Below are 14,593 nucleotides of genomic sequence, written 5' to 3'. Positions count from 1 at the left end.
ATGGAGCACCATCGCCATCACCCATCCCCCCCGAACGCCCTCAACAGGGGTTAATGGGTACATCAGTCATCTCCAACAACAGCCCAGTGAACACAAACAGGGCTGTTTGCTACCACAACCTTTTGTGTTGACGATGGCCACTGCCCCGTGTCCAAGTCATGGCCCTTTGCTGTCTCAGCAGCGTGCGGGCAGGAGGGGAGATTAAGAGGTGAAAAGTGGCAGCGCGAGTATGATGAGGTTAACATTCTTTGTTTGGAGAAGGCCTTGCCTCATTACCCCTCTGTGCTTTGAGATACACAGTCAAGATAGGAATAGTCTGCGATCTAATTTGGAAAATGTGGGTTGTAAAGAACGCAACCGTCCCACCAAAGGTCATGGGAAAGCCGAGGTCACTTAACTGTTACCTTTCGTAACGCGCCATGTATTTTTTTGCGTGTGCCTCCTCTCTGCATCAGTTTGCTCAGCATCAAGACTGCGTTGCTTAGTGTCAACAGGAAGAATACTTTCCTGCAGAAATATCTACACCTCATAAATGTCTCGCCCTCTGCTTGACCCTGTCTGGCCTCTGACTGCGAGGGGGTTGAGGTTGAGCAGGGGACAGACAGCCTGGTGCGCATTAGTGTAGGCCTATGCGTGTATATGTGTATAAGGGTGGGGTGGGGGGTATGCTGGTAAACGTAGCGGAGGTAAGGTCTTGGGTCTTAACAAGATGCTGGCTCTCCCAGCAGGAAAAACACATCAATCAAGTGCTGACTGCCCTTTCTTAAAGGGCACTAAAGCCCTGCTCATTCATCGTTAAGCATATCAATTATGAAGCAATAGCAGCCATCATCGAACGGACCTAACCATATTGCACGCTCTATTTTAGTAAACATTGCATGAATATGATACAGACGCTCCCCAACTTACGAACGAGTTACGTTCCGAGCGATCGTTCGTAAGGTGAATTTGTTCGTAAGTTGCTTCAGTGCTATATTTTGGATTATAATTTATGTTTAAAGAGAATACGTACAGTACTGTACTACGTATGTTAGAGAGAGAGCGCGAGAGACACACACAGTATGTACATGTACGTAATAAGATAAATAAAATGAAGTTTAACTTACTTTTGGAAGATGTACTCGATGCTTAAGGATTTGATGGCGGAGGAAGAGGAGGATTTTATATCATGAGAGGTTCTTCGTCGTCGCTGGAATGGGCTTCAAAAGTTACTTCCTCCTCCGTAACTTCAATGTAGGAAGAAGTTGAGGGTCGCGGAGAAGAAGATGAGGGTTGATGAGTATCTTCCTTGGAGGATTTACTAGAAACTGGCCGAAAGAAGCGATCTAACGACGATTGCACAGTTTTCTTCTTTTTTCATCATAAATGATGCGGTAGCACTGTATGGCATCATTCAATTGATTTGCAACCTTTGTGCAACGTTCAATATTTGGGTCTTGCTGCTCGAAGAGTGCGATGGCTTTATCTATGAGCGACAGGCGTTTCTTCTTCTTCCTCCTCCTCGACACGTTGCTGAGCCTCCAATGCTGGGTGAGCTCTCACAGCGCCAAGCGTCGGTATTAGCGGCGGAAAGAAGCACTACAGTACTCGGAAAAAGGTGCGCAATAAAAAATCGAACTTACAGCATCTCTTTCCGAACATTTTTTGACATGCGCGCATGCGCGCAGACATGTTCGTATGTACCGTTGTTTGTAACTCGAATGTTCGTAAGTAGGGGAGCGTCTGTATTTGTAAAGTCCGGTGGGAAAAAGTCGACTGCTCTTGAAGTCGACCAGTTTTACAGGACAAGTGTGCCTTGCACTAAACAAAAAAATCCTGCAAGACATCATCATGTGTAATGTCAGCCATGCAGCTCGCATAGGGGTGAGGGGGGGAAGCGGGGGGGTATTAAAACGTACCATGTTGGGATATCTAAAAAATAAAAGAATAATGTTAAAAAGTAAAAAACATGGAAAATAGTGGGATGTATGGGTTAAATGTTATGGGGCATTTTATAATGATTCCTTCAAGGTTTTATCTGTTTTTACAAATGCATTTTCTGTGACGACAACAGAACCGTAAATATGACATTGTGACAAATGTTGCACGACTGTCCCGGCTGCTCAGTAAATACGGCCTTGTCCTCATTATATTGAAGAGATAAAAAAGGGATGCAAAGGCAATGGAATTGCCACTTTTTTTGCATTTTTGCCCATGGCCAGTCATTCAGTCAAAGCAAAATGAATGCACACTTAGACAAACAACAAGCAGCCACCCTTAAGGTTGGTGCCTGCCGTGTCTGTCCTAAATCCAGCCGTCTCTCCAATGCATTTCTCAATGACTTGTTATTGGTCACTAGCAGGGTTGGGAGGGTTACTTTTAAAATGTTACAAGTTACTTGCTAATAAATGTAGTTAGTAACGTAATCCAAGTACCATAACATTAAAGTAATGTAATTGGATTACTTTTGGATTACTCCAATACCGAGTATGCTCACAAAGACAAATTAAAAATAAATATCACCACAATATGATAGATAGATAGATAGATAGATAGATAGATAGATAGATAGATAGATAGATAGATAGATAGATAGATAGATAGATAGATAGATAGATAGATAGATAGATCGATCGATCCAATGAAGATGATGATGCGTGACATCAACTGCAAAATGAACTTTTATCCCAGTCACAAGTTTAGCCGTGTATATGTTGTGCATGATGTTTAAATAGTGAATTGGTGGGAGGAAGATTTGTTTGGAAGGTGTAACTCACATTATGGTTGTAGGCTAGCGGGCTAGCTAGCAAGAAGCTCCAGCGCATAGCATGCCGCTGGACTCTTAGCTCAAACTTTCGCTCCGAGTTCCAGTGAATACCGGTCGCCATTTCCTCCTCCCGTCCGTGAAGCTTTTGCGTGTGGAGTACACGACTAGTCAGTTTGTTCGTCCCCACCTCCCTGACATGTACAACGGTCCCACTATGTCCTTCTCTTCTCTCTCTCTCTCTCTCTTTCGCACTCTCTCATCGTAGAAATTGTAATCGCTCGAAGTAATCCCCATTTTTAATAAATGTACCTGTATTCTAATTACATGTTTTTTTCCTGTAACTGTAATAGAATACAGTTTTTAAAAAATTGTAATCTGATTACGTAACGACGGTACATGTATTCCAAGCCTGGTCACTAGTAAACATTGTGTATCCGTTATGATAGAAGAGATTTTGGCACTATTACATTGGATTAGTCTTGTGTCTCACAATATATGATGGTCACAAACGCTGTTGTAATACCATCACCCTGTTGAGGTTCCGCATATGAAGGACAGAAAAAGAGCCAAAGTGAATATAAAACAAACAAGGGTGCAGAATCTTCATTTACTGAGAAGTTATGACACTTTTAAAGAGTGGATTGGAACTGATGTGTACAATTTGATCTCGTTGTTATAAAAACAATAGCGTGCCAACAGCCACAGTTGTTATCTCAGCAGTCCAATAACCTAGTGCAGTAATGGCAAGTAAAGTTACAGCCTGTCATAAAAGGGGTCAGGTGGCGGACAGCTGGAAACCTCTGTAGATCTCATAAGTAATGACTTTGCTCTTTGTAAGAGGGACACGTACAAACTGGTGAGGTGGATCCCACTTCGGTTCATTGTCAAGCCAAGTCAAGACATATCAAGTGTCATGATGAACTCTTGTGCCTCTATAAATGAACAGGATTAGCGTGTGTTAGAAAATGTGGTTGGCCCTGACAGTTGAAGCAGTGTTATGACTGGAATTCTTAATCGGCAACACTTTTTCCATCATTGCACCTCCACACAAAATGGACACAGTTGACATCGAAAGATGTTAAGAAGGGTGACTACTACTATTTGTGACTATGTCTTTCAGCATTATCCCGATGCGCATCACTATGCATTTTTAGGATTACATACAGTCTGCAGTTGGCTGAAACGTCGTCTTCTTGATTGCAGGGTTCAACATGGCCACCATGTGACTGTGTCGGGCCAGCTGAAGTTAACGAATAATAATAAATTGTCTTTGTAATGCACTTTATATTTCAAGAGAAATCTCAAAGTGCTTAAGTGGCATAGTATACGATAGTTGAAGCGCATGTGGCGGTTAGCGTAGCATGTAGCTTCGTTGTGCTTCAATCACGGCAGATAAAAGTCTTTGATCGCTGCAACAAATAGTTTTAAATTGGACAGGGGTCGCTGTCTGTGCCTGAGTTTGTTTAGAGAATATGACAGGTGGTCAAATCAATTTCTTTAGCACACTTGACTTTATTTATGTTGTCATAATTGTTCAGATATACAGTACTGATTGTGATCTAGTATTTTGACCATATACAACATAACTATTGACGTTGGTTACTTATTTGAATGTTTATCTATTTTAGATTGAGAAATTAATACATATGAAATATACATCGTCATTAAAACACTGTCAACTAAAGTGGGCCGGCCTGAGCCATGAAACTGCAGGGCTGAAGATGAGTCCCAGTCCGGCCCTGCACTCAAGACATCTAAATGGCTAAAATGGAACAACAACAACAAGCGCTTGAATTGTTAGCTTCCGGCCTCAGCCAATGTACTGGTACAGTGCGAGTTGTAATTTGAAAACTAACACTTCCATCTGGAAATGGAATTCATGCTGGTAATTACCATGTCACTTATTTCCCTACCACCCAGTGTTGTGGTGTTTTGTGCATTCTCATGTTGACCACCCCAAACCTCGTTGAGCTCCCTCGGGTGTTTACCCCCTTTCACAAGCACCGGGAAGCAGCTCTCGCCATGCCATCTCTGTTTACCTTGCTCTTCTCTGCTATTTACTCTGCGCTCACTCGCTCTGGTGCGCCACGCTCCAAACAGCTGTTCCATTATAGCGAGAGCGGGTGCTTCGACCACAATGCTCTGCCGCACGGATCTCATCGACAGCCATTACCACTGCCACCGCTATGATTGCCTGCCTTCGCTGGCACGGATGCAAAAGTCATAAAGCGTATAGTCTTCAGCAATGCCGGAGAGAATTCTGGATAAAGAGTCAGCCAAGGAAGGTTGTCAAACCACTATGAAAATTGACCAAGTTCTGCTTTTGATTAAATGCTTTTTGTGTTAGGGTTGGGCGATATAGCCGCAAAATTATACCCTAATATTTTTCGGAATATTTGTTGACTCGAGAGGCACACATCAGCTGCACGGAGCTTCGCTTAGCCTGGCTGCACTCCACGACAGTATGATATTATTTGAGTGGTGATACGAGTTTGTATTTCCACTTTTAGCTGTAAGATTGTATGCTGACTCTTCTCACTCTGGGCTCATAACATGCACGTGTGTACAGCACAATACGGTAGTCCTACTTTATGAAGTAATTCATAAATAAAATTCTAACAATCGGGAAATTCATAAAGATAGAAATTCAATACCAACCAAGAGGTGTATGTCACAGATTATACAGCAATACAGCATGCTTTAGGCCCTTCAACTTGAACAAATCCTAACTCACCCTTATCCTAACTCTCACCCAAACCCTACTATAAAACCTATCCTAACTCTAGCCCTTTTGACTTTTATGTACAGTGTCCAGTGGTCAAATAATGCCTTACCTCATGGGCTATTTTGGACTACACCATGAAACTCTTTGGATGTCTTTTTTTTTTTAATTAATGGTTTTGTTTTTCCTGTTTGTGAGCGCAGCTGGTGCTGAGTCAGGCAACAGGAAACCTGTCCGAAAGGCCACCAAACAGCCCCAGGCAGCCTGTGGACTGCTGCAAGGCGATGTGGCGGCAAGGACAAGAAATGGTGCATAAATTAATATCTAATAGCCACTGTCTTGGGTGGGCTGAAACTGAATATAGGCTTTTCAGGCTGGATTAATTGGATGTTGTTGTGTATATATGAAAAACGGAGTAATAAAGTAAAAGATATAGTGCATTATTGAAAAATACAATTTGAAGTACTACTCAGAGGTGTTTCTCATTCGATATCAACTATTTTGCTGTTTAAAGAAGACCAACATGTAACTAATGTGGGCAACATTTTTCAGCTCAACCAGAACACATCAAAACAGTTTTTCAGAGCTTTCAAGAGATCCCCCGTTTTTTAAAGTTATAAAAAGTGATTAGGCCCACCTCAAATGTTCTAACAGCCAGCAAACCTATTAATTTTGATGATGACGGATGAAGTTTCAGACCCAGGCAGTTTTTCACAGAAGTGGGCAAACCTGCCGTTGTATCTGCCCGTCAATGACAGATGCCCACCTTTTGGCGAGTGTTTCCACATTTTCGGTGAGTGCTTTATGACGCGAAACCTCGAGAAAATACACAGACTGAGGACAAACTGAAGCAGGTTTATGCCTGTCGATCCGAGTCAGTACAGACAGTCTTTCTAAGTCTGTATTTTTACGAGGCTTTGCTTTGCGTGGGCTGTTTTGCCCACCTCTGGACATTCGTTAAGTGAGTGTTTTCATTTATTTCTCAGTGAATAATACCTGAAGGTAAACAGTATGACAACGTTATCTGAAATTACTGATGGTGTAGTGGTACATTGGCTTGACTTTGGAGCAGGCAGTGTGGGTTCTGTTCCCACTAAGTGACTAAGTGAGTGGATTCTGAATGATTGCCCATCTTCACATGTGCACTGCAACTAACTGGTGATCGTCTGCTAGGGTAGGCTCCAGTTTATGCCTATGACCCTGAACAGGATAAAGGGTATAGAAACGGATAGATGATGTGTTAGCGGCTATATAACCAAGTTCTTTAGTCAGTGGTTACCTCACATAATAAAAGTGGATGTGGTGGGTGAGTGACACGTCCGCATGTTAAAAAGTAACACTTGGCAGAATATACAATACTTATTCCGCCATTTGCCAGAAGTACACATCTGTGTTTCTCACTAGATATGCTGCCTCTACTATTTTTAAAAATACACAATCTCTCAGGATACAAGGTGTTCATAAGCCTTGTGACTGGCACTTGGACAACTTATTAACATGAGTTGAAGCCCCTGGGCCGCTAATCCACGCTTTGATCAGACATTTTGGAGACATTGCGCTATTTCTTCAAACAAATCCATTGGGGCTAAATTCCAAACAAACTCATCAAGCATCAAGTGTACTCTGCGATGCAGGGCACAGCTATATATGTATGTTCTTTTCAATAGCAACGTGAGGAGCTGAAAAGAAGATTATACACGTGAGGACAAAATAAGGCACTGTGAAGGAAAAGGGAAGAGCACAGCTTGCATGGGAAACACAATTAGATCAGCTGACACACCTCTGCAACCTTGCCAGAGGCCAATCCCAAACCATCTCCTGTGATAACAGTTATGTACAGAGAACCAATTTTGTCTTATATCCTCTCTTGAATTTAAGCAACGGAAACCTGTCAGTGGGGGAGACAGGGTGAGTGAATGAAAGACAAGGCAGGCTCAGAGCCTGCGGCTGAACAGTAGGGGTCAAAGGCAAGAAAAGAGAAAGAGATGTGGACAAGAAAGAAAATGAAACCTAAATGGACCAATTCAGTCGGCGGAGGCAAACGGTGAATTCACCTGAGGGTAGTCTCCGACACTGCTTGTGTCTCCATGGAGACCGGGCTTTCTGAGTGCACAATTCGGTGGGGGCTGACTTTTGACCAACAAGCCTGCCCAGCGATTGATTTCCACACAATGTTCCTGACCAGATCCAGACAAAAAGCAGGCCCGCTGCTGTAAACTCAACTGATGTGGACAGTACGGAACTAAATGGTAAATGGGCTGCATTTATGAAGTGGCTTTCTGCCTTTACCTTTAAGATACTTAAGGCACTTTTGATGGTGTATGCTCATTAACACAATGACAGAACTAACCAACTTCTTCGGAATTGATCCAAAACAAAATGAGCTCCACCTGGCAATCCGGTCATGATCTGGTCAAACCAGCCAATAGATTTCTCGTGTATGACCCTATGCAGCATAATAGTGGCTACAGATAGTAGAACAGATGAAACTTGACTAATGTTTCTTAAATTTCTTTCATCCAGCCTGATAGTAGTGCATCATATTTTGACCGCATATGCAGGTCAATAATTTGTTGGTGTACTGTAGCCATCAATCCATCTTCTAATGCTTATAGGGTTAGGGTCAGGTCATGGGGGTAGCAGCTTTAGCAGTGAAGCCCAAACTTCCCTCTCTCCAGCCACCTCATCTAGCTCCTGCGGCGGGATCCCAAGGCGTTCCCAAGCCAGCCAAGAGACATAGTCTCTACAGCGTGTCCTGTGTCGTCCCTGGGGCCTCCCGCCGGTGAGACATGCTCGGAACACCTCACCAGGGAGGCGTCCAGGAGGCATCCGAACCAGATGACCAAGCCACCTCAACTGGCTCCTTTCAACGTAGAGGAGCAGCGGCCCGACTATGAGTCCATCCCAGATGACTGAGCTTCTTACCCTATTTATAAGGGAGAGCCCGGACACCCTGCGAAGGAAACTAATTTCGGCCGCTTGTAGCCGGGATCTTGCTCTTTTGGACACTCTACCCTTTTCCAACTGAGCACCTTGGTCTCGGATTTGGAGGTGCTGATCCTCATCCCAACCGCTTCACGCTCCAGTGAGAGTTGGAGATTGCGGCTTGAAAAAGCCAACAGCACCACATCATCCGCAAAAAGTAGGGATTCAATGCGGCAATGAGGCTACCAAACCGGACCCCTTGAACGCCTCGGTTGTGCCTAGAAATTCTGTCCATAAAGGTTATGAACTGAATCGGTGACAAAGGGCAACCTTGGCGGAGTCCAACTCTCACTGGAAACAAATCCAACGTATTGCCTGCAATGCAGACCGAAATCTGACATCGGTCGTACAGGGACCGAACAACCCGTATTAGGAGGTTCGGTGTCCCATACTCCCAAGGCACCCTCCACAGGACTCCTCGAAGGACACAGTCGAACGCCTTCTAAACTTCAGTAAACTCAGTTAAGTGAGTGTGACTGAAAGGACAAAACAATAAAGTACAGTAAATTTTCCGCATGTTGTAATATGGGTTGATTATGAACTATATGTGTGAAACACCCCTGAAGTGTACATGGATTGAAACCGGTGACCCATGATATTATGAGGTACTGTACTTTCACATTATACATGTTATTAAATGAATGGCACAGCATTTTGGGGAGTTCAAGTCCAATTTGTGTTAGCTTTCAGACACATTTCAACATGTATGACTCATTACAACAGCCTCAGCTATCTAATATTCCTCCACCAAGTAAAGGGCTAGCTTCGAAGGTACTGGATTTCCACTTAAGGATTTAAAACCACAGATAGCATCTTATCGCAAAGTGTCTTGAGATATAAATACATCGGCAGTATAGCTTCCATCCAGCACAGGTTCAAGACGCTTAATCACAGGGCTTTTCTATCATCTCTGGACTTGCTTCGCTCGCCTGGCCACAGGAACCAGATCAGACTCTCAAGCTGGCCTTCATCTGCGGTCCACCGTTCAGTGTCGGTTTACAGGGCCCACTCCGTATGCCCGGCACATTATGGAAGTTTTAATAGGTGATCAGAGCAGCTGCTGCCAGCACAGCGTTGATTTACCGTGGCTAAGAGAGGACTTAATGACTATAGAAGCAGACAGCGCTTAACCCTTTGATATGCTCCGGATAATGTAATAGGATCAGGTAGCTCCCTTGGGAAAGTTGCATGTATGCTCATGAAAATGAGCATACACAAGGCCCCACCGCTTTTGGAATCCAATTACAATCTAAAAATAAATCTAAATATAAATAAATGTAAAATCGAAATGAATATAAATTACATCTAAAAACTACTTAATAAAAAAAAAGTGCTGCCGATTTCAGTTCATTTGGAAGAGCACATGGCTTGAACTGGTGGTCAAACCGTTTGACACGCTTGTAACGACCATGCACCAGTGTGTAAACACACTAAAATCCAAATCCATACACACTTGTGTTTCTTGCTGACAGGTGGTGCTTGCTCAAGGAAATAAAAGCTGATCCGGTACAAACGGCCCCAGCAGGCTTAGCACTTCGACGGAGTGCCATTGGAGTGCTTTTCCAGAAGCTACCACTATTCGGATCATGCAGCAGCTATGCCGAGGGCCAAGGCGCGCACACTCTGTTTTGCACCTTCCAAACACTAAAAATCAGTGTTTTACAGTGCCTGACACTACAGCTGGCTAAAAGAAAGGCACAATGGCCACAAGAAACGGTTGTTTGCACACACACATTCGTCACATAGACTATCACATGACACCAATCAGCATATAATGTATAACTACTTAAACTACTTACTTGATTTTGTGCATAGTAGCCAGACTGAACTGTGAGAGGGGACAGTTTGCCACCGAGCCCCCAGACAAAGATAAAGCAAGGCTATCTCATCAGGTATCTCCATTGAAATTGAAATTTCTATCGTGGTATGACTTGGTGGATATATAAGTTGATATTACTTTTCTTAGGTTCATTTAAGCTTTTCAATGGTGATGGTCACCATTATTTGTTTGCTATGCTTCGGTTCTCTTCAATCAGGTCACTTTCTCCTTGGTTATTGTTTCGTTCTAAGTGTGTCAGTGTAGACCGCAAACAGCTAGATTTTTTTATTTTATTTTACACATTGAATATGTTTATTTTATATGAATGTCAACCTTACTATTAACTCATTCACTCCCAGCCATTTTCACTAAGCAACCCCCTTTGCTCTGGCTGTTTTGCTGGATTTTGCATGGCCTACAGAATATTGTGTTCTATTGCTATAAAAACAGAAAGAAAAAAAAGATTAGAGTCTCTTCTTTCATCAGGAAAAAGTATATTTCTATCTGTTTCCGTTTTGCAGCAATTAGCATTAGAATATAGCTAAGTTTCTTCATTATTCACAAATCTGTTTAAAACAGCGGGGAAAAGTGCTCTTTGCAACAAGGCCCTGGTTGATCTCTTATACTCGGCTGCCACCTGCTGGCCTTTTTGTAATCTTAATTAATTAATTAATTAATTAATCTTAATTTAATAACCTGCCATTGCTTCAAACGTTCTCTTCAGTCCGGAAGCTTCATCAAAGCTTTCTGTATGCTCTAGCATAAAAAAAACCTTATAAATCTGTTTTTGGGACTATGGAAATTTTAAATAGAACGTATTTATACGGTTTTGGGAGCAAATGAGTTAAAACTCCTCAAATCACGAGATTATTTTTAAAGCCATCAAAGAATCTGGTCTTTGCTAACTTTGGTCGGCAGGCGTGAATCAGGCTCAAAATCGACCAGACAATCTTTACATGGGTAGAAGCATTCATCACAAAAAAACGCAGAATCTTTGCCAACCGGCTGTTCGCCCCAATATAAACTTGGAGCCTGGGGCCCATTAACAAATATAGGAATTACAGCTCAATTGTCCAATGGGTGATGCTCTGCCAGGATATAATCAAAAACAGATGGAATCTTCAACAACAGCACAAAAAAAAGTCCATTATTATAGTAAGCATGTCTCCCAGTAGCTCATGAATTACAGTGAAGCAGATACTGGGACTATGAATGATGTTGGGCTTCCAACAACTGCCATGTCACTTCCCACCAATGCCAAGTGTGACTGCGCCAAGCACTTCCTGTTGTAAACACTCAACCCACATTCGGGGAGGGTGGAGGATGGGGGGCTGAATGAGAGACAACAGGGGAACGAAGACATGTCCCCAGCTGCTCAATGAAAATTTCCCCAATGAAACAAATGTGTACCATCAGTAGTCTGTTTGAGGGGAATGTTGGGACAAATGGCATCTCTCTGTGTATTTGTTGGCTTAAATGTGTTGTGACTAAGTGGGAGAAGCTCCCACAACGTTCTTTATCCCATTCCTTTTGGTGTTACCTGAAGCTACCATGGTCTGGACTTTTCATATTGATTTTTTAAGAGGAAAGGTTGATGTCAAATGTTAAAACTAATTGGCTTACGTTGGGGCCAAATGAGGCAGTGACGAACCAGATCTAGTCGAGGGATGGGCCGTAAAAAAATAAAATAAAAATGGTTTTAGTGTGCACACTACCACAAACCACTTGAATAGAGTGGAACTATGTCAGCAAGTGCAACATAACTAACTATCTAACTATATGACTATTAACCAATGTTTTGATACACAATTCATTTTTTCCTTTAGCATATTGGAGGGAACCGCAGTTTGTAGTTTGTGGTGTAATGTGCACCTCAAAACACCAAGGAATACAACAACTCTGGCTCTTTTTCAAACATATTTTGCAGGGACGCTAAACAAACATGCCCTTATGACCTGACCTGTGCCGGAACCACAGACCAGCTGCAGCTTTCAAATCAGAACAGAAGTGTGGGGGGTACAGTGCACTGTATCACCAGCCCACCTTATTCATTCACTTGTGCGTGTGTAAATCACTCACTGTTACAAGCTCTCCGTGTGGGAATGCAGTAAAACGTGAGGACGGGGAAACACGGTGCAAAAGTATGCTTGGCAGTGCTCATGTGTAACCATTAAGTGGCCCAACCAACATGTTGAGGCACGCCGTATGTGTGTGCACATAAATTACCTCAAATGCAAGCGCACATCAGCTTGGACTTTGGAGCAGGCATACAAGAGGCTAACACTTTCTTTTTTTTTACATGCACATTTGGTCATCGTGATTTACAACACCGTTTTCTTTGCGGGACACAGAGAGGGAATTGTCAGAAAGGCAGAGGATGAAAGCTCATATTAGCCCCGCGGTCGGAGCCAGTCAGTGAAAGGGTGACACTAACGTCAGCTCGGCTGTCCAGTGTCCGCTCAACAGCAGTACGTACGCCAACATTTTGCAGAGAAATGGCTTATTGTGATCTCATATTCCAAGTAGAGATCAGCATAATAAACCTGGTAGATGATCATAAGAAGTTGGACTTTTAGTGTATTAGTTGGCGGTAACCAGAAGTGCAGCTGATTCAGTCTCAATTAGTTTGTAACTTAACAGAGACCAACGCTGGCATAAAAACAGGCAAAGATTATATTTCAAAAATAACACTTCATCGTTAAATGCTGATGCCAAATTACGACTTTTGCGCGGGGGGGGGGGGGGGGGGGGGTTGGGTGGGGTGTTTGGTTGAACCTTCATAACTTGAATAGTTCTGTGGTCCAAATACTAATAAATGTCTAAAATTGAACATAAGTTGACATTGACAATCAATATTTGTAAATGTGTAGGTTTTACTTTTTGCGTTGTCATTAAGAGCAGCACTAATCAAAGGAAAGTTCTCTGTTTTGCTGCATGTCCTGTTAATAAATATGTGAACTAGAAGTTTAAAACCACAATATCTCCATTGGCTGCGAGAACTGGCCTTCAAAATTCGAGAAAAGCTCAACGCCTAATATTGACTGCAGGAAGTTATTGTTTTGAGCAGATGACAGACAACAAAGCATACAGTTCCACTAAATAGTCTGACTGATGCATGAAGGTCAAAACTACATGGTGACATTTGAACACAAAATGTAAATACATTACATTGATGACATTGTGAGCTTTGTGAAAACATGCATTCTTGTTACTACAAATTGCTACAAGCTGAAAGGAACATCAACATAAACATAAAAGATGTTGTGTTGAATAACATGTCTCTATCTTTTTTTTCTTTTTCTTTTTTACAAAAAAATGTGACAGTCGTCATTGTGAATGTTAAAATGGCAAAAAACAAAAAACAAAAAAACAACTTGGACGGCGGTTGAGTTCCAAGTGCCCACTGTGTGAAATAGAATTTGTAATTATGGTGAACCACTTTTCCTCTGTCTGGGTGACCAATGCTGTGTCTTCACTGGTAAAGAAAGGGGAGGGAGGAGCGAGGGGGTTTAACAAGTTTGGCTGGTTCTGAAAACAAATGACAGCCAACAAAACAAATGTGCAATTACAAGCGAGAATTAAAAGGCTTGACATTTACCAAGGCTCATTTATATGGCCGACCATGCTCGGCTCATTGGTAAAGTCCCAATTACGGCGGGTAGAGCGGCGGTGAGAGAGCAGACGCTGGGTGGGGTTGGGATTGAGGCCGGACAAACACAGTGGGGCTGAGACGTTAACGGTCCGAGGGAGGTTCATCCAGTAGATGAATGAGCACCTGGATTAACGAGGTCAGTGAGCAGCAAGCTGCTGAGGAAGGACATTCCCAGCCAATGTAGCCATTTTATTTTTACTTTTACTGCGCGTCTCATGGCCCGTTTTCCTTGGCTGGTTTTAGAGGGGGCAGCCGGAGGGTCCCAAAGAGCCACAGGAGACCAAATGAGGGACATTTTTCGGGGGAAGAAGACATTAACAGTTGGCGTGCCTATTATAGTGTCCTGGTGTGATTTTAAGAAACCATTTAAAGAAAAAGAACATTGGAAAACTGTTTTATTTTCTTCAATGCAATAATTTCGAAACAGCTATTATATTTAATTGGTTTCCGTCTAGAAATTAGTTGGCAAACGCACACTTTCTAATGCGCGTGATGTCACGCCATTACATGCATCATTGCTTTTGTCATTATTCATCGCATTTGCACCTTAGTCTTTTGCAATGATACCAAGTTCATTGTGTCACCTGACAACTTTGGCTCTTCTTTGCAATACAATCCTAATAAGGTGACGGCTGGCCCTTTAAACGCAATGGGCTAATAGATGGCGTG

Source organism: Vanacampus margaritifer, chromosome 2, assembly GCF_051991255.1.
Source record: "Vanacampus margaritifer isolate UIUO_Vmar chromosome 2, RoL_Vmar_1.0, whole genome shotgun sequence".
NCBI classification, from domain to species: domain Eukaryota; kingdom Metazoa; phylum Chordata; class Actinopteri; order Syngnathiformes; family Syngnathidae; genus Vanacampus; species Vanacampus margaritifer.
Note: the sequence above shows the minus strand (reverse complement) of the source record.